This window comes from Bombina bombina, chromosome 6 (assembly GCF_027579735.1).
Source record: "Bombina bombina isolate aBomBom1 chromosome 6, aBomBom1.pri, whole genome shotgun sequence".
NCBI classification, from domain to species: Eukaryota; Metazoa; Chordata; class Amphibia; order Anura; family Bombinatoridae; genus Bombina; species Bombina bombina.
Window position 1 is genome coordinate 59,858,757 of NC_069504.1, and position 27,708 is coordinate 59,886,464.

Consider the following 27,708-nt stretch of genomic DNA (forward strand, 5'->3'; position numbering starts at 1 on the left):
TGAGAGAACATATCTATGATACAAAAACATATAACAAAAATTCAGCTGTTGCACGCCATCATTTTAGTATGCATATGACCAATAAATTCAACATGACGGTCAAAGTTATTGATAAAATTAATCCAACAACCAGAGGGGGTGATAGAAACAAAATGTTACTCAAACAAGAGATGTTTTGGATATATAAATTAAAAACTGTCACCCCTGATGGTCTGAATAAGGAGTGGGACATGAGTTTATTCATAGATTAATTGAATGTTATTTTCCTTCATTTGACAAGCACATTCATTATAATACTCATAACAGATTAATTTATCATCAAAGGATATACACTTCATCTTTATTACTGACTGTGTTCAGCGTTATGTAACATGCTGTATGATGTTTTGAATTCATTTAATATAATGGTGATAGTTTCAGTAGTTATATTGTGCATACGTACTAGGTTAGTTTAAGGTATTGTGTAACATTTAATATCCTTGCAAAAATTCTATGTTTAGATCTATGTTGCTTCCTGCTACGTTCTGGTCATGCTTGTCCCTATATACATATATATATATATTCTTTCATTCATATACTTATGTTGTGGCAATGATACGTATATATTTATATTATGATAATATGACACTATCTCTGATGTTTTGCGAACTCTTGTATACATATTGTTAGATAACTATGTTCCAGGTTAACATGTTTTTACATTTGTGTGTTTTAAATTTCACTAACAAACTGTATGATTGGACACTGTGCCTTTAAATAGACCATGTCCGGTCTTAACAGTCATCCCTATGACTAAGTGCTCAGTTGGAGTACGAAACGCGTAAGGGGTTAATTCCCTGATCCTAACCTTTGTCTTTTAAAGTTATGAAATAAAATTTGAAGTTTTTACCGTAAGTGTCCCACGAGTGCTGCATTTTTCTCACATTCAAAAAAACTCACCCCCCCAAAAAATTTTTTTTCCAAAACTAAACTTCAAATAGCCCTCTCGCAATCACGTTTACATATGAGGTCTCAGGTGTTGGGAAAAAAAGGCAGGAAAAGGGCTTGAACATAGAGATACATACATATAAATGTCTAAATGTGTATGTATATAAATATGTTTATATGTGTGTACATATGTATTTACAGACATATATATATAATGTGTGTGTGTGTGTGCATTGGAGCCCTTTGCCTTTCAGTAGATGAAATATGAAAAATCATATTTATGCAATATTCATATTTAATAAAGTATTATACTGTGCTTTTTTACTGTATATAGCTCACATTCCTATGTTCTGCACATAGCAGAATATGTTCTATGTATTTGTAAATAAATATTCTGAATATATCTGTATATATCACTATCTATCTATCTATCTATCTATCTATCTATCTATCTATCTATCTATCTATCTATCTATCTATCTATCTATTATCTATCTATCTATATTGTATCAAAAATACCTTTAGATATTTATATAGAAATTTGTATTTAAGAATAAATAGAACCTATTCTGCTATGTGAAGAACATTGGAATGTGAAATATTAATATTTTCATGTCGGGTTAGAGCACATGAGAATATGTGATCAGGTTTGCACAAAAGTAGGGTGTTTTTTTTCACTTTTTTTGCTCCATTGACTACTATGGGGGGAATACGTTAATGCAATCAGGATATACGGAGTTAGGCTTTTTGCGTGCATCAGGTTAGCATGTGAGCGAAAACTCTTTACTTTCAACTTGTAAAACGAGCGCTACTCAACAAGAGCAAAAAGCTAACTTCTAGTGGAGTTAAATCCCGCTCCCCTTGTAATCTGACCCTAAATATTTTATTCCCTCATTATTCATTTTTCCAGTTTACATGAAAACAAATCTGTATCATTTTCTGCTGCAATAAACTTCTTGTTGAATAGAAGTATTTTTTTTAATTGCTTGACTAAGCACAGTGCAAAAAATATATTTACATTGTCTACATCCTGTGTAATAACCATAAAATGGATTGACAACAACATTAGTGAACAAAGAAATGTCTCTTACTGCAGAATTACGCTCTGTAAATAATAATGTGTGTTTGTAAGACTTGTTACAGCTTAAATTATTCAGCGGTTTAACTGCTTACTAAAGCAGAAACAGGGGGATCTGATCAGTGGTGTGTTTATTTTTTTGTGCTGCCCTAGGCCCATGGAACTCATCTTACACCAACCAACCCAACCCCAACAATTTTAAATTATAGTTGTCTAATATATTTTTTTTATAATTGAAGGCCCCAGATACATGGAGGGATCTTGTGTCCCGATTAGACAACCACAGATTACTGATTTTTTTTTTTAAACTAATAATTTGCAGAACACAGGATAGAGAAGACACAGTGATATAGAACTACCCCAAAAAGTCTGATGCCCCCAAACCCTGATGCCCTAGGCATAGATCGATTTGGCCTAGGTGAAATCAGGCTCCTACACGTGATCTTTATGAAAATGTATTTGCATCTGGACAAAGAGAGCTTTGAAAATCTTAGCTCTAACAAACTCCTAAAATATTTCAAAGTCGAGTGTAGTAAACCAATCTGAGAACTCTCTTATTATTGGGGTTTAGTCCACTCTTACTTATTTCGTTTATCAGCGCGGGTTTTTTTCTCCTGGACTGAGTGATCACAATCCAAATAGTAACACCATTTCTATGTTGGGAAATGTTCGGATCAGATCTAAGCTTGTAGACGGCGAATCACTAATATGATGCATGTACAGTAACAGCTTCAATGATCACAATAATTTAAAGGGACAGTCTACACCAGAATTTTTATTGTTTTAAAAGATAGATAATCCCTTTATTACCCATTCCCCAGTTTTGCATAACCAACACAGTTATATTAATATACTTTTAACCTCTTTGATTATCTTGTATCTAAGCCTCTGCAAACTGCCCCTTTATTTTAGTTCTTTTGACAGACTTGCAGTTTAGCCAATCAGTGCCTGCTCCCAGATAACTTCACGTGCACGAGCACAGTGTTATCTATATGAAATACATGAACTAACACCCTCTAGTGGTGAAAAACTGTTAAAATGTATTCTGAAAAGAGGTGGCCTTCAAGGTCTAAGAAATTAGCATATGAACCTCCTAGGTTAAGCTTTCAACTAAGAATACCAAGAGAACAAAGCAAAATTGGTGATAAAAGTAAATTTGAAAATTGTTTAAAATTACATGCTCTATCTGAATAATGAAAGTTTATTTTGGCCTAGACTGTCCCTTTAAGAGACATATACTTGATATCTCGTACAGCTAATAAGATCTGCAGGAAACCGGAGAGACTGAAAAATCATAACCACAACATCTAGAAATGGAGTTTAGCAATTACTGTCTAAAAATGTTTGTTTTTATTTTATACTGAAATGTTTGTTTTTCTAAGTTACAGTATATTTAACTTTTTAAACAAGATTTCTATCAACAATAGTATATTTGTGTTCGTGAATTAACAGTTTGCCGTTCTGTCTTCAGTCTGCCGGTATAAAGTTTTAGGGCTTATTTTTTTTTTTTAAATCAATTAATATTAATATTTTTTTTATTTTCTGCAGTGTAGGATACCCCATTACCGTCCCATCTCTCTCTCTCATATCCCTGATCCCTCCCAAACAGCTCTCTAACCCTCCACCTCCCAATAAAATGTGCCATCTTAGGTACTGTCTGGCAGCTGTCTGCCAGTACCCATTTTATACCTAATATATGATTTTTTCCCTTTATTTTTCCTGTAGTGTAGTGGTGTCCCCTACCTCCCCCTCTTCGCGATCATTAGGTAGGGTGCCCCCCCTACCATTGCACACTTTTTCCATAGTGTAAGTTCTCATATCTCCCTTCTAAACTTTATTTTCTGTAACATAGGACTCTATCCCTCCCTCCCTCCCACTCCCTCTCTCCTGCTGCACGCCACCTACCCACCTACCTCCTCTCTCCTGCTGCACGCCACCCACCCACCTACCTCCTTCTCTCCCACTGTCTTTGCCTGTGTCACTGACTGTAACAATCCGATTGTGCTTCATTACCATATGAAGGAAGATGCTGGAAACCCAGGAACAGTAACTCTTGGCTGTCACTTGACAACTGAAACTGCTCAGGCTTCCAGCATGTCGGGCGTAGATCTACGTTATAATGTACGATGGGCTATGTACCACATGACGTAGATCTACGTTCGAAATGTTTTTTTTTTATTATTTTATAGAAGATTTCACCAAAACTACATTTTAAAGATACTGTTAAAATATTAAAAGCTTATAAACATCATTGATCTCCCATTACCAGTATACCCATCATGCCCATATACAAAAGGATTTAGATATAAACACTACTCTATCCAATTGCAAAACACATTCACAAACTCAATTAACCCCATTAACCCATATCAGATTCCAGTGATCTGCATCCATTATTAGCCATTTTGAGTGCTTTGTGGAAAAATTTAGTATTTTGTGTGTGTCTCAGCTGTGATTGACTTGGAAAGATTGTGATCACCATTTTTTATTTTTATTTTTAAATATTTTTTTTTATTATTCAGGTAATTGACAATACAGAACAAAGAAAAATATCAGTGTGAACAGGTATATAAGTAACAACATTAAACAGTATGACATTTTCAATATACCACGTTTAACAAGATATATGCACCCACTGGAAGGTTTGCTAAGAGACACGGTCCTTTGTTATATAAATAGACTAGTATTCTACATATATTGCAAGGGGGCATACCATGCCTGTTCTTAATAACATAGATGGTCAACCATTGTTTGCTGAAATGTGAAGTAAGGTATCTAGAACCTTGCTGAGAAAAAGAAAAGAAAAGGAAAAAAAAGGGGGGGTATTTAGGGGAGGGAAAAAGGATTACAGTCTAGGAGGGATAGAAAGGGGGTGGAAAGGGATTTAATTGTGGTCACTCTTAGTATCATAGAGTAACACGGTGTAAGGCCAACGTATATAGCATGGAAGGTATAGAAGTAAGTGTAGTCTACAGGAGAGGTTTACTCAGGGCCATATGCCCAGGTCATAACCTGGAGGTCCTCCGAACCATGTATATGGGAAACATATGATTCCATTGACTTTACAAATTTCAAGATACCCACAACCTGTTCCCAGGAAGGCGAGGCTTGTTGTAGTCACATTCTAGCTATGTCTAGTTTGATCGCCAGGAATAGATAGATACAGAACATCTTCTGTGGTAGTGCCCAATGTACGGGCAAGATATGGAACAAACTCATGCTCGGAGATGGTGTCATTTGAATACCCTTCATGATACAATATTGAGTTGCTTTTTGCCAGAGGGGTTGAATCTGTGGGCAGGACCACCAAATGTGTAGCGGGGTCCCCAGTGCATCACATCCTCTCCAACACTTGGGAGAATTGGTGGGCAAGATTTTGAATAAACGGTTAGGCGTCATGTGCCATTGCAATAGGATTTTAAGAAACAGCTCATATAGAGTTGTGCAATTTTTAGTCAATTGGACAGCAGTCTTCCATAGTTGTGGCTCATGCATAAGAGCAAGGGATGTTTCCCAGTTTCTTATGGGGGAGGATTTGTAAAAAAGTGGGGGACTTAGGATGTCTAAGTACGAGAGAGAGAGTAGTCTCTTCGAAGGCAGGGCCGAATCCCATCTAGTTTCCCACTTAGTCTTGGCTCTCAGGGGGCCTTTATCAAAACCCCATGACTTAAGAAAGATGTGTAGCCTCCAAAATTCAAAATGTAAAAGAGGAGATGGATTATACTTCCGAATGAAGGCTTGGAAGGTAAGGAGTTTATCTCCTTCGTAAAGGTCCGTAACATTGGTCAAACCTAGATTGGACCAGAAATTCGGATGAGTAACAGGTAAGGTTAGCAATAACCCTCTAAGTGTGTGGGATGGTGATGGGTGGGGCGCAATATTAGCCATATTATGAATTTTGTCCCAAAATTTCAGATTTGACATTACGATAGGATTAAGAAAAAGGGTGGGTGGTCTGATATGTTTAGGGAGCCATATTAGATCTCTTAAGGTAAACCCAGATGGAATAGAAGCTTGTTCGATTTCAGCCCATCTGCTCTGCAGGGATGAGCCCCATTGAGTCACTTGTGAGAGTCTAGCAGCTTCATGATACCGTAAGATGTTAGGAGCCGCCACCCCCCCCCTACCAGTACAGGCTGTTGCAGAGTGTTGGTAGCAATTCTAGGAGCTTTGTTGCACCAAATTAATCTATTGCAGTGCTGTTGGAATTTAAGGATCATACCTCTAGGGATTGGGATGGGCAAGGACCGAAAGAGATAGGTCAATTTGGGGAGGAGACTCATTTTAAAAGCTGCTATTCATCCTAGCCAAGATAAGGATAGGACATTCCACGTCTCAACAGATGTTGCGATAGTGGAGAGTAAGGGAGAGAAATTTAGATCAATCATGGTTGGTATTTTATGTGATAAATATACCCCAAGATGTTTAATATATGACGTGGACCACTGAAATTTGAACTTATTTTTGAGTGTGTTAAGAGTATCTTCCGAGATGTTTATAGTATATGCTTCTGTTTTTAGTACATTGAGTTTATAATAGCTAACTAGGGCAAATCTTTCTAACAGAGAAAACAGGTGGGGCAGTGCCGTGTGGGGATCGGAAACAAGTATAGTCAAGTCATCTGTGAAAAGTGCTACTTTCTGTTCTATGTGATGTATTTCCACACCTCTAATCAGTGGACAGGAACGAATGGCTGTGGCCAACGGTTCCATTATAAGGGTGAAAATAAGAGGTGATAACGGACACCCTTGTCTCGTGCCATTAGTTATTACAAAATGTTTGGAGCAAAATCCCAATCCTCGAACCATAGCAGATGGATTAGAATATAGCGCCGCTATGGATGTTATGAAGGGAGTTGGAAATCCAAACTTCCGTAGCACTGCAAACATATAGTCCCAGCACACCCTGTCGAAGGCCTTCTCAGCGTCCAACGACAGGGTGGCACAGGGCAAACGTAATCTATTAGTCTCAAAGTAGATATTCAAGAGCCGTCTAGTGTTATCTGGTCCCTGACGACGTAAGACAAAACCCACCTGATCAGGGTCAATTAATGTGGGCAAAAGGGCGTTGAGTCATGAGGCTATTATTTTGGCATATAGCTTAACGTCCAGGTTTAGCAACGATATAGGCCTGTAACTCTCGCATATCATGAGATCTCTACCCTGTTTCGGGAGTGTTATGATAACAGCCTGTAGGAATTCAGCTGGATGTACCTTGAGAGCTCGCTAAAGTGAAGAAGCGTACTAGAATAGGTATTAGCTGAATTTTAAATTTTTTATAAAATAGGTCTGTGAAACCATCTGGTCCCAGTGATTTAAAGGCTTTAAGAGATTTAATGGCAATCTTAATCTCCGAAGCAGAGATAGGATTTTGCAAGAGGGCCATCTGGTCTTGAGGTACCAGGGGAAGGCTCAAGGTAGAAAGAAAGGCGTTGATGGCGTCAGAGGTTGGGGAAGGGAGTGAATTGTATTGCTTTAAATTATAAAGAGAGGCATAATACTCTGCGAAAGCTGCACCGGTATCTTTTGGTTTAGTGATATATCGTCCCCCTACTTTTAGTGCAGGTATACGTGCTGCCGTCGTCCTTTGTCTCAACCTTGTCTCATTCTGTCAGCTTTATTGCCCTTATGATAGTAGATTTCTTTAAAATTTTCTTTAAGCCTAAAGAGCTTATCCGCTAATCTGTCATGTTCCAAGAGTACTATCTGTGCTTTGAGATCTGTTAGTTTTTTGGATAGCTGGGGTGTAGGGCTAGCCTTGTGTTCATTTGATATTTTACGTAGGTTTGTCAAAAGCTGTGCCAATGTTTCCCCTTTGCTTTTTTTCAATGCTGCCGCTATTTTTATAAATGAACCTCGTACATACGCTTTCAACGAGGCCCATAAAGTGAAGTAATCTACTTCGTGATTATCATTCAGAGCTAGGAATTCTGTAAGGTCTTTAGTAATGGAAGCCCTAGTCTCAGGAGAAGAGAATACATGGGGAGACAAACGCCAGGTCTGAGATCTCTGCAACTCCACTGAGGAATGTATAAGTATGTGAACTGGCTCATGGTCCGACCATGGGCATTGAGGGATCCAAGATCTAATCACATTGTCTAGGAGATTTGGATCACAGAAGAAGAAATCTATCCGCGAATGTCAATGATGTACCGAAGAAAAATAAGTATAGTGCCGTGCGGATGTATTAAGAGCACGCCAGACATCAAACAAATTGAACTGATACATCAGATTCCGAAACTTATGCGAGAGTTCAAGTGCTAATTGGACTGGCTTACGGGCTGTATCTGATTTCCTATCTAAAGTAGGATCCCAAACTATGTTGAAGTCGCCGGCAATTAGTAGGAGCCCCTGTCGAATAGACTCTAATTTCTGTAGGAATTTCCGCAACATTCGAATATGTTGTTTATTAGGGCCATAATATGAGGCCAAAGTGTGCATGACACCGTCAAGCTTATAGACATGATTAAATATCTACCCTGGGGGTCAGATTCAATAAGAATACTCTCATAAGAGACATCTTTATGTATAAGGATAGCCGTCCCTCTAGATTTCTGTGAAAAGCTAGCAGTCTCAACCACTGGGAACAGCTTGGATTGTATAGGGATTTTCATGTCTTTTACCCAGTGGGTTTCCTGTATAAAGACCAGTTGGGCTCTGGCCTTAGCCAGGGATTGGAGCAGTGATGTGCAGTCACTAGAGGCAGGTGAGGCAGCGCTTCACCTCTCATATGGGCAAAAATATATATTTTTTTATTTTATTTAAAAAAAAATTTTTTTTAAAAATTGTTTTTTTTTTCCCCCAGCATTTTTTTTTCACAGCTACATGTTGTGCAATGGAGAGGCACAAGCAGGTCTGCCCACCATTACACAACATGCTGCACCACCTACTGGATGAAAGTGGTTAAGATCATTGCATGGCCCATAACTGCTTATTTGAGGCAGTCCTATTTGGGCTGAACCAATCCAGTGAGAGGCATTAGTAAGTGGAACTTAGGGTTGGGGCTGGATGTTAAATCATATATATAAAAAAAAATGGAAAAAAACAACTTTAATTTATTTTGTTGCTGTCCTGTGAAGCTGCCAGCTTTGCTAAAGTGAAAGAGAGATTTCTGTACTACCCCTCCAAGTGCAGTGGAATGTTCCACTGTCACTTCCTTACAGAGCAGCCAGGAAGAGATGCAGACTTGCAGTGTTTTAGCCACATTTTATTAAAGTAAGTTCTGCAACCTTAGATTTTGCTGAAAGATATTCTGTTAGTGAAAATGATAATTTAATGAATGTGGTTTAGTGTTTGTTTCTTTTTACTCTTTTACAGCAGTTTAAGGATCGTTTTTGTATTTTGTTTACTCAAAATTTACACTAGCTGCTTGCCTCTGTACTGCACACTAATTTATAGTCTCACTTTATGAACTCTCTGTAGCTCTGCTGTTTTATTACTTAAAAGTGCAGTGGTCCCTCTCCCCCCCCCCCCTTGTGTGTGTGTCTCTCTCTCTCTCTCTCTCTCTCTCTCTCTCTCTCTCTCTCTCTCTCTCTCTCTCTCTCTCTCTCTCTATCTATCTATCATCTATCTATCTATCTATCCATCTCTCTCCTTATGTGTCGTTCTCCCCCATGGTCTCTTTCTCTCTCTGTCTCTCTTCCTCCCCCTCTGACTCTCTCATCCCTTATGTCTCTCTCTAACCCCCTGTGTGTGATTGTGTCTCTCTCTCTTTCTCTAACCCTCTGTGTGTGATTGTGTCTCTCTCTCTTTCTCTCTCTCTCTAACCCTCTGTGTGTGATTGTGTCTCTCTTTCTCTCTCTCTAACCCTCTGTGTGTGATTTTATCTCTCTCTTTCTAACCCTCTGTGTGTTATTGTCTCTCTCTTTCTCTCTCTCTCTCTCTCTCTCTCTCTCTCTCTCTCTCTCTCTCTCTCTCTCTTTCTCTAACAATCTGTGTGTGATTGTGTGTGTCTCTCTCTCTCTCTAACCCTCTGTGTGTGATTGTCTCTCTCTCTTTCTCTAACCCTCTGTGTGTGATTGTGTCTCTCTCTCTTTCTCTAACCCTCTGTGTGTGATTGTGTCGCTCTCTCTTTCTCTAACCCTCTGTGTGTGATTGTGTCTCTCTCTCTTTCTCTCTCTCTCTCTCTAGCCCTCTGTGTGTGATTGTGTCTATCTCTCTTTCTCTCTCTCTAACCATCTGTGTGTGATTGTGTATCTCTCTCTTTCTCTAACCCTCTGTGTGTGATTGTGTCTCTCTCTCTTTCTCTAACCCTCTGTGTGTGATTGTGTGTCTCTCTCTTTCTCTAACCCTCTGTGTGTGATTGTGTCTCTCTTTCTCTAACCCTCTGTGTGTGATTGTGTCTCTCTCTTTCTCTAACCCTCTGTGTGTGATTGTGTCTCTCTCTCTTTCTCTAACCCTCTGCGTGTTATTGTCTCTCTCTTTCTCTCTCTCTCTCTCTAACCCTCTGTGTGTGATTGTGTCTCTCTCTCTCTTTCTCTCTCTCTCGCTAACCCTCTGTGTGATTGGGACTCTCTCTTTCTCTAACCCTCTGTGTGTGATTGTCTCTCTCTTTCTCTCTCTCTAACCCTCTGTGTTTGATTGTGTGTGTCTCTCTGTCTTTCTCTCTCTCTCTAACCCTCTGTGTGTGATTGTGTCTCTCTCTTTCTCTCTCTCTCTCTCTCTCTCTCTCTCTCTCTCTCTCACTCACCCTCTGTGTGTGATCGTGTGTCTCTTTCTCTCTCTCTTTCTCTCTCTCTCTAACCCTCTGTGTATGATTGTGTCTCTCTCTCTTTTTCTCTCTCTCTAACCCTATGTGTGTGATTTTGTCTCTCTTTCTCTCTCTCTCTAACCCTCTGTGTGTGATTGTGTCTCTCTTTCTCTAACCCTCTGTATGTGATTGTGTCTCTCTCTCTTTCTCTCTCTCTAACCCTCTGTGTGTGATTGTGTCTTTCACTCTCTTTCTCTCTCTCTAACCCTCTGTGTGTGATTGTGTCTCTCTCTCTTTCTCTAACCCTCTGTGTGTGATTGTGTCTCTCTCTCTTTCTCTCTCTCTCTCTCTCTATCCCTCTGTGTGTGATTGTGTCTATCTCTCTTTCTCTCTCTCTAACCCTCTGTGTGTGATTGTGTATCTCTCTCTTTCTCTAACCCTCTGTGTGTGATTGTGTCTCTCTCTCTTTCTCTAGCCCTCTGTGTGTGATTGTGTCTCTCTCTCTTTCTCTAACCCTCTGTGTGTGATTGTCTCTCTCTCTCTTTCTCTAACCCTCTGTGTGTGATTGTGTCTCTCTCTTTCTCTAACCCTCTGTGTGTGATTGTGTCTCTCTCTCTTTCTCTAACCCTCTGCGTGTGATTGTCTCTCTCTTTCTCTCTCTCTCTCTAACCCTCTGTGTGTGATTGTGTCTCTCTCTCTCTCTTTCTCTCTCTCTCTCTCTCTAACCCTCTGTGTGATTGGGACTCTCTCTTTCTCTAACCCTCTGTGTGTGATTGTCTCTCTCTTTCTCTCTCTCTAACCCTCTGTGTTTGATTGTGTGTGTCTCTCTGTCTTTCTCTCTCTCTCTCTCTAACCCTCTGTGTGTGATTGTGTCTCTCTCTTTCTCTCTCTCTCTCTCTCTCTCTCTCTCACCCTCTGTGTGTGATCGTGTGTCTCTCTCTCTCTTTCTCTCTCTCTCTAACCCTCTGTGTATGATTGTGTCTCTCTCTCTCTTTTTCTCTCTCTCTAACCCTATGTGTGTGATTTTGTCTCTCTTTCTCTCTCTCTCTAACCCTCTGTGTGTGATTGTGTCTCTCTTTCTCTAACCCTCTGTATGTGATTGTGTCTCTCTCTCTTTCTCTCTCTCTAACCCTCTGTGTGTGATTGTGTCTTTCACTCTCTTTCTCTCTCTCTAACCCTCTGTGTGTGATTGTGTCTCTCTCTCTAACCCTCTGTGTGTGATTGTGTCTCTCTTTCTCTCTCTCTCTCTCTCTCTCTCTCTCTCTCTCTAACCCTCTGTGTGTGATTGTGTCTCTCTCTCTCTTTCTCTCTCTCTAACCCTCTGTGTGTGATTGTGTCTCTTTCTCTTTCTCTAACCCTCTGTGTGTGATTGTGTCTCTCTCTCTTTCTCTAACCCTCTGTGTGTGATTGTGTCTCTCTCTCTTTCTCTAACCCTCTGTGTGTGATTGTGCCTCTCTCTTTCTCTAACCCTCTGTGTGTGATTGTGTCTCTCTCTCTCTTTCTCTAACCCTCTGCGTGTGATTGTCTCTCTCTTTCTCTCTCTATCTAACCCTCTGTGTGTAATTGTGTCTCTCTCTCTCTCTTTCTCTCTCTCTCTAACCCTCTGTGTGATTGGGACTCTCTCTTTCTCTAACCCTCTGTGTGTGATTGTCTCTCTCTTTCTCTCTCTCTAACCCTCTGTGCTTGATTGTGTGTGTCTCTCTGTCTTTCTCTCTCTCTCTAACCCTCTATGTGTGATTGTGTCTCTCTCTTTCTCTCTCTCTCTCTCTCTCTCTCTCTCTCTCTCACCCCCTGTGTGTGATCGTGTGTCTCTCTCTATCTTTCTCTCTCTCTCTAACCCTCTGTGTATGATTGTGTCTCTCTCTCTTTTTCTCTCTCTCTAACCCTATGTGTGTGATTGTGTCTCTCTTTCTCTCTCTCTCTAACCCTCTGTGTGTGATTGTGTCTCTCTTTCTCTAACCCTCTGTATGTGATTGTGTCTCTCTCTCTTTCTCTCTCTCTAACCCTCTGTGTGTGATTGTGTCTTTCACTCTCTTTCTCTCTCTCTAACCCTCTGTGTGTGATTGTGTCTCTCTCTCTAACCCTCTGTGTGTGATTGTGTCTCTCTCCCCCATCTCTCTCTCCCTCTCCTCCCAAGTGCTTTTCTGTGTTTCTGTCTACCTTTTATTTATTTAATTAATGAATTGGTAGTGCCATCTGATGGTGTGGCTTTATTTAAAGGGGTGGGGTCAAGTGCCCCACCATCTTTAAATTTCACCAGCCGCCACTGGATCAAGACATTTTTATATTTACTGAATAATGAAATAATCTATAAGCATAATTTGCAGCATTAAAGTAAAAAAGTATGTTTTAAACATATATTTTAATGGGCATGGATTTCTAGATCTCATAATCAGAGCAAGCATTTTGTTATCTGGCAAGAGTTTCTGTTACAATCCTTTAGACTAAAATCAGATGTTTACTAAGTTGACCAGTTTTCCAAGACACCATTTAAAGTTGTAGGTAGTTTAGTTAATTTATTTATTGATATTGTAGTGTTAGGTTTAATTGTAACTTAGGTTAGGATTTATTTTACAGGTAATTTTGTAATTATTTTAACTAGGTAGCTATTAAATAGTTATTAACTATTTGATAACTATTGTACCTAGTTAAAATAAATACAAAATTGCCTGTAAAATAAATATAAATCCTAAAATAGCTACAATATAATTATTCATTATATTGTAGCTATATTAGGGTTTATTTTACAGGTAAGTATTTAGTTTTAAATAGGAATAATTTATTTAATAAGAGTAAATTTATTTCGTTAGATAAAAATTATATTTAACTTAGGGGGGTGTTAGGGTTAGGGTTAGACTTAGCTTTAGGGGTTAATACATTTATTAGAGTAGCGGCGAGGTCCGGTCGGCAGATTAAGGGTTAATAAGTGTAGGTAGGTAGCGGCGACATTGGGGGGGGGGGGGGCAGATTAGGGGTTAATAAATATTATGTAGGTGTCGGCGATATTAGGGGCAGCAGAATAGGGGTACATAGGGATAACGTAGGTGGCGGCGGTGTGCGGTCGGCAGGTTAGGGGTTAAAAAATTTTATTAGAGTGGCGACGATGTGGGGGGACCTCGGTTTAGGGGCACATAGGTAGTTTATGGGTGTTAGTGTACTTTAGAGCACAGTAGTTAAGAGCTTTATAAACCGGCGTTAGCCCATAAAGCTCTTAACTCCTGACTTTTTTCTGCGGCTGGAGTTTTGTCGTTAGAGTTCTAACGCTCACTTCAGCCAAGACTCTAAATACCAGCATTAGAAAGATCCCATTGAAAAGATAGGATACGCAATTGGCGTAAGGGGATCTGCGGTATGGAAAAGTCGCGGCAGGAAAGTGAGCCCTTTCCTGACTAACTCTAAATACCAGCGGGCGGCCAAAACCAGCGTTAGGAGCCCTTAACGCTGGTTTTGACGGCTAACGCAGAACTCTAAATCTAGGCGTAATTTTCTTCATTCTTTTGATATCCTTTGTTGAAAATAATATCTAAATATGCTCAGTAGCTGCTGATTGGTGGCTGCACATAGATACCTCATGTTATTGGCTCACCCATGTGCATTGCTATTTCTTCAACAAAGGATATCTAAAGAATGAAGGTGTATCCTAGCCACTGCCTCGCCAGCCTCTGACGTCACTGCACGTCACTGGATCGGAGGAATATACTGCGTTTTGTTGGGGAATTTAGCTCCCGCACATTTTGGGTGACACAATTATATGGCATATTTATTCTGTGTTGCCTTCTTTTATCTCGCGTTGGAGAGTTTGGGGAGGGGATCAATTAGGGAGAGGATGGGGAAGAAGAAAGGGAAGAGGAGGAGAAAAAAAAAAAAACTTACTCAGCTAAGTCCTCGAAACAATGGTATGCGTATCGAGGTTAATTAGTAGATGCAGTATTTAGATGAGACAAACTGCGTATGTAGCCTCTGAAAGACAATTCAGAGTACTTTAGGGGGGGGAAGCATGTACCAGCAAGCAGTGTTAACTTAGAGAAGGAGAGAGAGGAGTGAGCAAAAAGAGAGAGGAGGGAGGGAGGAGGGGAGGATCCCTGGACCCTGATGAGACAGGAGAAAAAAAAAAAGGGGGTAATAAGAGGGGAGGAAGTCCTGTAGCTGCAAAATAGGTACAGAGTATATGGTGCAGTTGGTACCAGGGTGAGTTGCATCGACACTTGATCTATGCAACATATCATAGTAAGCTAAACTAGCCAAGCTATATAAACATTACAAACAGCTTACATGAGCGCAATGTATCATGGTGGTAAGATCTTGAGCAAAAAAATAAAAACATTATTCAAACAGCAAGGTGCAATTGTATCTTAAAACTTTAAATTAAAATACTTTAACTTATCAAACATACTTAGAACAGGTAAGACCAGTGATAAGGAAATATATGTGGCACTAAAAGGTTAGTGACAAACACAAGCATCATGGAGGGTTTAAGAATACACGTAGCATGAGCAATTTACAATGGAGTTTAGCAGAATAATTATCATACGATGGACTGTATGGTATGACAAAAAGAATATCTGCATTTCATTGGCACCTCTAGCGTAGAAGCTGCGCCTCCCATGTTGCAGACCTATACTTTATTAAAATTCAGCTAGAGAAGTGTCTGTTGTAAATGGGTGCTTAACATGTTTTATAGGGAAATGGTAATGTCATTCTTAAACCATTAGGCCTTCATATGGCCACCATAGGGTCGTTTATCGCTACCACGCTGAGAACCCAATGTCCCAGAGTAGAGATATATCTATAGTGATATTGTTGGTAGCTAGGGATGCCGGAAGCATCATACAAACATAAACAAAATATATATATCTATCTAAATCCTAGCCACATACTCTGAAGTAGGGGCGCTATTTGTAACCACTGGGGGAGAAGGCATGTTAGGGAACCCGTAGCCAATCCAGCTCTCTAATCAGGGATAATTGAGCCTCTCAACCTAGGACAAATTAATGGTGTACCTAGCAACAGATAAAGGACTGATAGAACACATGCAGGTGTATGGCCACTTGGAGATAGAATGGTATGAGCATATCTACTAGGGGGACACATTAGCAGATTTCAAACATAAAGGGTCTATGCTTAAATTCTACGCTGTAGCATAGTGTATAGGCAGAACATAATCAACACAGGACTAGAGACATAACACAAGAAAAAAAAAAAAGGAACAAACAAAACATGCTAGAACAAGACAGGGCAAACATAAAAACATAACATAATAAAACGGGACAAGACAAAAAAAAAAGGGGGGGGGGGAAAGGGGAAGAGGTGTCGAATATTTACACTGACAAATTTTATTAATACCAGTAAGGACAAAGAGTACCAAACTCTACTGGTGTAGAGTACTTTACATTCTATAGAAGGAATTAGACATTAACACATATTACCCCTTATACTGTCCTTATTTACTCATCTTCTTTAACTGGAGCTTGGCCCAGAGCCACAGCTTTGCTGGAATGTCTCTGCGGAAGCGGGTCCCATTGTGGGACCAGCGGATCTAGTAGACTTTGTGATGGGTCATGGTGCGCTGGCTCAGCACTCCACATTTTAATTAGATATTGACTCTGTTCCAATGTGGTGACAATATGCTGTTGATTATTCTTGAGAACAAAGAGTCTGGTCGGATAACCCCATCTATATTTGATATCATGGGCTCTGAGGAATTTAGTGAATTCTCCAAAGGATCTCCGTTGTTGAAGAGTATGAAAAGACAAATCTGGTCAGGCAGGGCTGGTTTGGCTAAGAAGGCTCTCACTTAGCCTTGGTTTATCTGAGGCTAAGCTTCTGGGGCATAGGGCCCTATGAGCTCTGCAAATGAGACCTTCAGTAAAAGTAGAAGGTGGTGCTAGGCAGCCGAAAAACTCAGACAAGAAGGTGAGCAGATCACCAGGGGCTACACTCTCTGGGATTCCCCGAAGGCGCAAATTAAAGCGGCGGGAGCGGTCTTCCATATCCGCCATTTTGTTTTCTAGAATAGTGAGCTGCTCCACCAAATTTTGTGCATAGGAAAGAACATTGGCTTGGTCTACAACCATGTCCTCTTGTTTCCTCTCTACAGTGTCAAGCCTCTCTATGGTAGAGGTAAGATCTCGCCGCAGATCTGCCAATGAGGCGGTGATTTGTGATTGGAAGGAGGAATGGTGCGCCTCTAATAAGGATTGTAGAGATGCTAATATAAAAGAAGGTGTCACAGTTGTTGGTGCAGTATCTTGTAAGGCACGGAGAGTAGTGGCAACAGTATCAGTCATGGGTGCTGGTATGAGTAAACTATCCTGTGAGTCCTCCTGTGCAGATGGTGATATAGGGTTAAAGTGATCTGCCACTGTTCTCTTAGGGCCAGTGGCCAGTTTAGGCTTTCTTTTATTAGGTTGTGCCATGAATTCAGAGTCTAAGAATAACCAGTGTGACCAGGCAAGGTATTGGTTAAATAAGAAGGGGTTAGCCAAGCTTAGTAGATGGGTCAGTGCAATATAGTGGGGTCCAGTGACCTATGAGCTCCCCCCTCCCTACAGGTTATGGGCTTAGCTCATAATGTATTCAGCAGGGGTGTCAAACATTTAGGAAGTAGGTGTTCTCTATCTCAATCTCTTCTTTATGGATAATCCCCTAGGTGAGGTGTAAATTTAGTGTAAAGTCAAGCTGTGCAATGTAGGATGTTAAAACCTGCAGAGATTATGGAAAAAAATATATATATATAATAAATGTGCAACATCCAGGCCTGTGGTATCCTAGAAATAAAGGTCACTTTAATTCTTGTATGAAGATGAGAAAATGGCTACCTTTCGCGCCACTCTGTACTCCACGTGTGGAATAAAAGGTAGTAACCCAGAGAAGTTTATCCCTGTTTTTATGAGGATTGGGATATATAAATCATGCATGTGACTGTGGGCAATGTCTATCCATTTATAGGTTGACTACCCCTGGTATATTTATATATTGAACGGTACTCACAGTCTCAATCCCAGGCCCATCCGACTGGGGCCAGTCCTGTAGTCTGTTGCTGTCTGATTTAGCCTGTGATTTGGCCTGCGTTAGGTACAATCACCTCAGTACGACTAGCTGAAAGTTTGCTGATGTTGAGAATCTGGCCACTGCAGCTCGCGACCTCCGTTATAGGCCGCAGCCGCGGTCTTTCCTGAAGGTAGCTCCGGATCTCATATGAGGCTCAGCGTAGCTCCGACTATATTGCTCAAAATCGGATGTTGATGAGTCTCAGGGATGTCACAACAGCTGCCCCAAAAGATGTGTAGAGATTTTTAACTTTTCGTAGGTGTAAATATCCTAACAACAGTTAATAACAAGCAGAGCTCCTTCTCTGCACGACTGCTCTGCTTGTACATTTCCATTTTAACAATATCTGGAAAAAAATTGAAATATTGTAATGGACCCTTTTATGTGTAAAAATGGTTGTTGCAACATTTTTGTAGGGTTAATAAACTCTAACCTTGGTTTTCCTAGAGAGATGCACTATGTTACAATATATTTGTTTTTGCAGGAAGTGAGAACATGATGTTTCAGTGAATAATAAGGTCCTCGGATGTAAAGATATTTTAATATTCTGCTCTGCTATTTCCTGCATTTAATGATGGTGATAAGACAAGATGTTCAGACAGCTCAAGGTAGAAGAAATATATGTGCAGACGAGCTGATCATAGGTTGGAACAGATATAAAACGCTTATAAGTTGTGAATAAATAAAAAAAAAATGCAGTACCATCAAGTATTTAGTGCTAATTAAAGATTTGAGAATTCTTTATACCAAAGTGAACTTGGCATAATTAGGGAAAGGGTAGATTAGATAGAGGGAAGGTAAATACGAGGTGCATCCTCCTGCATGTATAGGAATCTTAGCTCACTAAAATACAGCTCCCAAATTGCACCGTTCTGCTGTTGTGGAGCTCAGCACAGACTAAATATTCTGCAGATATCTAGAAGCGCTGTGGAATGCAAATATAACTTTGTGTAAATATTTTATTAAGTTAACTGGGAAACAGAAAAACTGACTTCTCAACACATATACGCCTAGATTACGAGTTTTGTCGGTAAAGATCCACGGTGCTAACGCTGCTTTTTTTTCCAGCGCACCCTTAAGCCAACGCTGGTATTATGAGTTGTCTGAATGGCTGCGTTAGCCAAATTTAGCTCCACTTCAACTCTCAATACCATCGTTGCCTACGGTAGCGGTAAGTTGGAAAAACGTGCTTGTGCACGATTTCCCCATAGGAAACAATGGGGCTGAGCTGGCTGAAAAAAAACCTAACACGTGCAAAAAAGCAGCGTTTAGCTCCTAATGCAGCCCCATTGTTTCCTATGGGGAAACACTCTCTAAGTCTACACCTAACACCCTAACATGAACCCCAAGTCTAAAAACCCCTAACCTTACACTTATTAACCCCTAATCTTCCGCCCCCGCTATCGCTGACACCTGCATTATACTATTAACCCCTAATCTGCCGCTCCGGACACCGCCGCAACCTACATTATAGCTGTGAAACCCTATACTGCTGCCCCTAACATCGCCAACACCTATATTATATTTATTAACCCCTAATCTGCCCCCCCAACCTCGCCGCCACCTACCTACACTTATTAACCCCTAATCTGCCGACCGGACATCGCCGCCACTATAATAAATGTATTAACCCCTAAACCGCCGCACTCCCTCCTCGCAAACACTATAATAAATTGTATTAACCCCTAATCTACCCTCCCTAACATCGCCGCCACCTACCTTCAATTATTAACCCCTAAACTCCCGACCCCAACGTCGCTGCTACTATAATAAAGTTATTAACCCCTAACCCTAACACCCCCCTAAGTTAAATATAATTTAAATTATAAACCCTAATATAGCTACAATATAACTAATAGTTACATTGTAGCTATTTTAGGATTTATATTTATTTTACAGGCCACTTTGTATTTATTTTAACTAGGTACAATAGCTATTAAATAGTTAATAACTATTTAATAGCTGCCTAATTAAAATAATTACAAAATGACCTGTAAAATAAATCCTAACCTAAGTTAAAATACACCTAAGACTACACTATCAATAAATTAATTAAATAAATTACCTACAATTATCTAAACTAAAATACAATTAAATAAACTAAACTATAATACAAAGAAAACAAACACTAAATTACAGAAAATAAAAAAATATTACAAGAAGTTTAAACTAATTACACCTAATCTAAGCCCCCTAATAAAATAAAATAAAAAAAAAATAATAAAATGCCCTACCCTATCCTAAATTACAAAGTAATCAGCTCTTTTACCAGCCCTTAAAGGGCTTTTTGCGGGGCATTGCCCCAAAGTAATCAGCTCTTTTACCTGTAAATAAAAATACAATACCCCCCCAACATTACAACCCACCACCCACATACCCCTACTCTAAAACCCACCCAAACCCCCCTTAAAAAAACCTAACACTAACCCCCTGAAGATCTCCCTAACTTGAGTCGTCTTCACTTAGTCGAGCCGAATTCTTCATCAAAGCGGGGCAGAAGAGGTCATCCATCCGGTTGAAGTCTTCATCCAAGCGGGGCAGAAGAGGTCTTCCATCCGATTGAAGTGTTGATCCAAGCGGCATCTTCTATCTTCATCCATCCGGAGCAGAGCGGCAGCATCCTGAAGACTTCCGACGCGGAACATCCTTCCTGGCCGACGACTGAACGACGAATGACGGTTCCTTTAAATGATGTCATCCAAGATGGCGTCCCTCGAATTCCGATTGGCTGATAGGATTCTATCAGCCAATCGGAATTAAGGTAGGAAAAATCTGATTGGCTGATTCAATCAGCCAATCAGATTGGATCAGCCAATCGGATTGACCTTGCATTCTATTGGCTGTTCCGATCAGCCAATAGAATGCGGAAAAAAAAGGAAATGACAAAAGATTAGGGCCTATTTTCGGCCTAACAGTTGTGTGCCTAGGATATTTGAATCTTTCAGAAATTGTTCTACCTCAAGTATAGTGTTAAATATACGAACATTTTCACCATCTGTGATTTTCAATTTTGCAGGGTAAATGATAGTAGCTTGGTGACCTTGTTGGATTAGTTTGGTACATATTGGAGCTAACGCCCTCCTCTTAGATGTTGTTTCAACTGAGAAATCCTGGAAAAGGAGGATTTTAGACTCCCCTTGTGTGATAGACTGGTTCTTTCGAAAAAATTGCATCAAGGTGACCTTATCTTGGAAATTTAGAAGTTTTACAATCACAGGTCTAGGCCTGTGATTCCCTTTGTTATCTAACCAGGGCCTTCCTAGCCTGTATGCTCTTTCCACTATGATCTGGGAATAATTAGATGGAATTTTAAGGGGTTGAGGTAATGACACTGAGATAAAGGAGTTTAAATCCTCATAGGTCTTATCCTCTGGGATCCCGATTATCCGTATATTGTTCCTGCGGGAACGATTCTCGAGGTCCTCGAGTTTAGCCTGCATTGTAGTAATAGATAGATTAGTAGTTTCTAAGTTGGCGCTATGAAGTGTGGTGAGGTCTTCAAGGTCTGACACCCTTTGTTCGACTTCATTAATTCTATTGGCAAATTGTCTGACTTCCTGTGATAATAGTGTGAGATCTTGCCTATTCTCTGATTTAAGTGCGTCAAAATTGGGTGCCAAAGCCTCCGAAATTTTGGTAACCAAGACTTGCATGTTAAGTGTATCAATCGAAAAAGGTACGGGGGCGGGTGTTGCATGGACTTCAGCCAGAGTTTCTAAAGTATTCTTTGCTCTCCTGTCTCTTTGCTTTGCTGCCATAGCTGGTGAGGGAGTCCTAGAGTGATTGTGAAGAAATCAATCCATGTGCAGCAATTGATAAAAAGGGGTATAGGTTACTAGACTAGGGGGAGAATCCTCCCGGTGCAAACAAAAAGGGAAAGAAAGTGGGGAAAGGGAGTGAAGGAAGAAAAGTGCAAGGAAAGTGCAGGGGCAAGGGATGTGCCACTTACCAACTTAATGGCAGGAAAAAAAAGACCCAAGGACCAAGATGTGAATAGGACTCGCTTAACCAGCTGTGGCGGCAGTGGTAATAGGGAGAGATCAGTTAGAGACAATGCCTTTAACCTGGACAAGAAAACTGTCCTAAGATAGGACCTGGAAGCCTTCAGACTATAGATTAGAATGGCAGCCGCCACTCTTGAGTGACCTCGTTACAAGGAGCAAGGGTTCTGAACTCGACTCTATGTAATATGCCCCCGTCTCTAGCTTTTAATAAGGGGATCAAGGGAGCAAGACAGCAGGGCTCATGCAAAAATTGTATTTACACTTTTGCGTGAATTTTAGCAGCAATTTTAAACAACTTTCCAATTTACTTCCATTAACAAAATGTGCACAGTCTTTTTATATTTAAACTTTTTGAGTCACCAGCTCCTACTGAGCATGTGCAAAAATTCACAGAATAAGTGTGTATGCATTTGTGATTGGCTGATGGCTGTCACATGGTACGTATATGCATTTGTGATTGGCTGATGGCTGTCACATAGCACAGGGGGAGTGGAAAAAGACATAACTTAAAATGATCAGAAAAAAATCTACTACTCATTTGAAGTTCAGACTAAGTGCTATTGCATTGTCTTGTTGTCTTGCATTTGTTAATTATGCAAATCTACTGTGTTGACTGGTCCTTTAATAGGAATCTCTTTGAAATTCACAGTCCAATACAACAGATTTTCACACATATAACTGTAAAATAGAGAGATGACTAAATCTTATTAAACAATGAAAGTAATAATAAAACTCTAATTTTAACCTTACTTTCTCCATGGATACTTCAGTCCAATCATGGAACTCCAGTCTAAAAAACAGATTAGACTCCGACTACTTGCCACTGAGAAATAAAGTGAATCGTGACTATCGCTGATGATTGGCTCTACTTGGGGTTCTACGTGGGACCAGCAGTGCTCATGGGGCCTTAGCAGCATTTCTACTGTGTGCTTAACCCCTTTGCTTGGGTTTAACACACAATAGTGCAGGGTCGACAGTCAAACAATTACATGCTCTAGTAAATTAATTTGATTATTGTGGCCCTTTAATGTTACTACTTTTATTTTTTTTAAAGTAGATGATGTTTTATCACACAAGTTATTATGGATATTACCATGACACATGTAACGTAGTATCAGCTTCGGTTGTCACGAGTCAGACCATTTTACCAGGCTAGGACCTGTCATCATGGCACATAGCTAAATCAATAGTTCTGTATTACTTTGTTGCAGGGAGTGGATAAGTAATTGCTTCATCTATCACAGATGAGATAGTTTATTGTTTCTTCCAATGTACAAGTGAACTTATAATGAAACAAGGGCACTCGTCAGTGATTTTAATTGCTCCATCTTAGCCTCACATAACTTTGTTTTCCAGATATGTTTCAGATGTTTAGACCTTCTATATCAAGGTGCCTTTTATCATCATGATCTTGAGTCTCTTAAAGGGACACTCAATCAAAATTAAACTTTTGTGATTCAGATAGAGCATGCCATTTTAGACAACTTTCCAATTTACTTCCATTAACAAAATGTGCACAGTGTTTTTATATTTAAACTTTTTGAATCACCAACTACTACTGAGCATGTGCAAGAATAAGTGTGTACATTTGTGAATGGCTGATTGCTGTCACATGGTACGTGTATATAAAAAGAAATTCCTGAGGAGGAAAAAACTTAAGAGGATGCGCTTGGAACACAGGTTATCAAAGTGGGACCTACCACTTTATGATTGGGTTTGTACCCGTATGCATAAATAAAAAAAAAAAAAAAATTATTTTTTTATAAACAGCACAGTGTTTGGTATGTGTAAAAAATTATAATAATGACGAAAATAAATTGTGTGTAAAACAAGTGCTCAGGACAATTTGTGTATAATATTAGTGATACATTGAAATAATCAGATATCACAGATAAACAATGATATTTGTGGCGATTAGTAAAATATATAAAAAAAGTACTTATCAATGTCCCAAAAATTGCTGTGATGTAAAAAATAAGTGTCCAATCCTAATATGTGAACAGTGATGTGTTCAGGTGTTTGGCGTGCTCCTCTTGTGTCCCGCGGTGCGATGGGTCAGGGTGTCTAGAATGGAAGATAAACAAGGGGCGCCAACATAGTGTGAATCGTTCAAACAACAAATATAAAAGTGATGTGCAAAAAACTACTCACAAGGAAAGTGGCACCTTAAATGAATAAGGTGCGATAAAGCAGGCTGACATTCAAATTCCAGCAGTCAGTACGCTGGAGGTCTCACCCAGAGGACCTGTGGAATCCAGATAGGCGTCTAGAAAGTAGCACCCACGTTTTTCAGGGCCAATGGCCGGACCAGGTGAGCTGCAAGCTGATAGGTTTTCTCCTGCTGCACTCACGCCACCGAGACTTTTCTCCAAAAACGACAGTGTCAGTGTATGAAAGGTTCCGTGGTAAAAGTCCTGTTTCAAAAACAAGTGGATCGTGGAAAGAAGCAAAAATACCGGGTCGTGGTATAAAACAAACAGTATTTATTTTGCAACGCGTTTCTCAGTCTATTCCAGACCGTTTCATCAGGCATAATCATAGTTAACAATAGAGATCTATTTAAACCCACAGTGACCCGGAATTGAAACAAAAGGTCAACTCTATTAACAATGTTGCAATTGCAAAAACATTTAACTTTTGATACATTGTATAAATTGGTTTGAACAATTGTGACCACACAGATAACACTTAAATAAAAAGTATATAAAAAACCCTATTCGCAATTACCAAATATATCTGGAAAAAAATAAAATATCTCATAGTAAACTGGACATATATTAACATGTGTGTATATGTATATCTCATCTCCTGGTTGGATTCGAACCCAGGACCTAATGTGTGCTAGGCAATGGAAAAATCAAAAGGATACCTTTATGTCTTGTTTGAATTTCTGGCAAAAAGGATTAGTATTGATACAAAATATATAAATTGATCTACATGTCTCACAATGTCTAGAAGATAATCTTATTTGGTCTTTTTAATAAATGACTCTAATTTTTAAAACCAAACTAAAAGGAATTTTCTTATAAATATAAAACTAAAAAAGAAATGTTCGTGACAAATGCTTACTATAAATAAGTGACATATAAAAATTGTAAAAAATATATATGTATATATATATTTTATTTTATGGCTCCACTGGACTTGAACTTGGGACCTTCTGTATGTTAAGCGAGCATGAAATTGATAAGGCTATCTTGAAGGGCTATTTTTATGTTATATATTGGAGCAGAAATATGTTAGGAATTATGTGATTAATAATATGTATATATATATTTGGGACTCCACTGGACTCGAACTTGGGACCTTTTGTATGTTAGGCGAACAAGAAATTGGTAAAGCTATCTTGAAAGTTTATGTTATATATTGGGGCGGAAATATATTTGGGAATTATGTTATTAATTGTTTCCAATCATATACAACAACCAAATAGACTAAAAAGTGTATCCAGAATGTATATAAACAATTGTAGGTGTATGTATTGATGAATAATCAAACATTCAAAAAGATGAAATGTGCAAAATAGTGTATCGTAGAAAATAATATAAATCAGGTATGTAAAATATAATATAATATGAAACTATATAGGTGCTTGGACTATTAGGTTTAGAACCGGATAGACAAGTGCATACATATACACAACTATGTGGACATGCTCATCATGGGCATATACACATAAATATAAGTGTATGGAAACATAACATATTCTATATGTGTCTAAATTGCATTAATGCAATATATTATTGAAGACTGACAAAGAAGAGAAAAAGAAATAAGAGAGATATAATGTAGTGGTATCAACATATGGTAGTGTTTGTTAATGTATATCAAAAAATATAAGAAAATATGATGTACTAGACCCTAAAAGCTAAATCTCATATTAGATATAAATGTAACCTGTATAAAAGTGATAATTTATGTGAAGGCTGCCAAATCTACATTGGCGTTTAAGCCTAATGGATACAAGGTTTTGAGTTTGTGTATCCAATATGTTTCTAATTGCCTGAGTTTAATCAGACGATCATAATCTGTGGAAGGTGGTACATGATCAATAGGGATAATTTTATAGATATCTGAACTCCCGTCGTGTATCGTTTCACAATGGTTGGGGACACTATGGTTGGTTTTAGTTTTTTTACAATTTTTACAATTTCGATGATGTTCACCCCAACGGGTACGGAGATTTCTAATAGTGCGCCCTACATACTGGACGCCACAAATACAATTAAGGAGATACACTATATATTTAGATTCGCAATTGAGACGATGTGTGATTTGATAAGTTAAACCAGTAATATTGGATTTAAAAGATTTTTGTGAAATTGTAAATTTGCACATGTTGCAACCTCTTTTGCCACATTTAAATGATCCATGGGAAGCTAAAAAGTTTAAAGTTTTGGTTTGTTTATTGGACCGAAATTGGCAATGTTTTACTCTTTTACTGGGGGCTAATTGATTCCTTAAAGTGGGAGCTCGTCTATATACAATTTTGGGTTTTTCACCGACTATATCTTTAAGGAAAGGATCCTTTTGGATAATGTTCCAATGTTTATGTAGTATGTTTCGAATTTTGTAGTGGTTGTTATTGTATTGTGTAATGAAAAGTGGTTCACAAACAACGTTGTTTGTGGATTTCTTTTTGGTTTGATTGTTGGTGCTATTTTGGACTTTTTCAAAGATTAATTCTCTATCTAGATTGCGTGCTTTTTTAAGACATTGATTTAGTAGATCTATAGGATAACCTTTGTCTACAAAGCGTTGGTAAAGAACCTTGCTTTGAATGTCAAAAGATTCTAAATTGGAGCAATTCCTGCGTATTCTCTTAAATTGGCTGTATGGGATGTTTCTTTTCCACCCTATATGGTGGTTACTAGAGAAGTCTAGATAGCTGTTGCTATCGACTTTTTTGAAAAAAGTCTGAGAAATGATGTTACCTTGATTATCCCAACTTAGTAATAGATCCAAGAATTCTATTGAAGATTTTTGTATATTAGCTGTGAAGGTTAAACCCATCTGATTCTGATTTAAATGTTCTATTAGTGTGTTAGCTAGCTCGTGGCTCCCTCTTAAAATAAAAATCAGGTCATCTATATAGCGGCCATAGTATACCAGGTTCGCCCAAAAGCTTGAGGAATAAATATATCGGTCTTCAAAGATTCCCATAAACAAATTTGCAAAGCTCGGGGCGAACCTGGTACCCATGGCCGTCCCCTTGACCTGTAGAAAAAATCTATCTTGAAAAATAAAATAATTGTGCTTGAGGATGTATTCTATTCCTTCCAATATAAATTCTTTTTGGATGTCTGGCATATATAGGTCCTTTTCCAAAAAGATGGAAACTGCATTAATACCCATGTTATGGCAAATGTTAGAATAAAGGGAGCCAACATCACAAGTGATCCAAATTAGATCATCGTTAGTAGAAATGTTTTTAAGTTGATATAGTAAATGTGTGCTATCTCTGATATAGGAGGGTAAAGTAACAACATATTTTTGTAAAAATTGATCTAAATAAAAAGATAAATTGTATGTGAGGTTACCAATGCCTGCTATAATGGGGCGTCCAGGTGGATTAACTTGATCTTTGTGGATTTTGGGCAGGTGGTAATAGTGTGCCACACTAGGATTTGTGACTTTGAGAAATTCTTTCTCTTCTTTATTTAGAATACCTGTGGATATGCCCTTTTGTATTAGTGTACTGTACCCTTTTAGGAAAATACTTGTTGGATTGAAAGAGATTTCCCTATAATATTCAGTGTCTGTTAAAATTCTATTGGCCTCTTTGAGATAATCTCCTAGATCTTGTAGGACAATACCACCGCCCTTATCTGCATCCTTGATTATCAGATTTTTATTGTTGGCTAGCATACGTAAAGCTGTTTGTTCGCTTTTGTGTAAATGGTACTGTTTTTTGTGATCTTTTGAAAGTTTTTCAAGATCCTCAATGACTGATCTTTGATA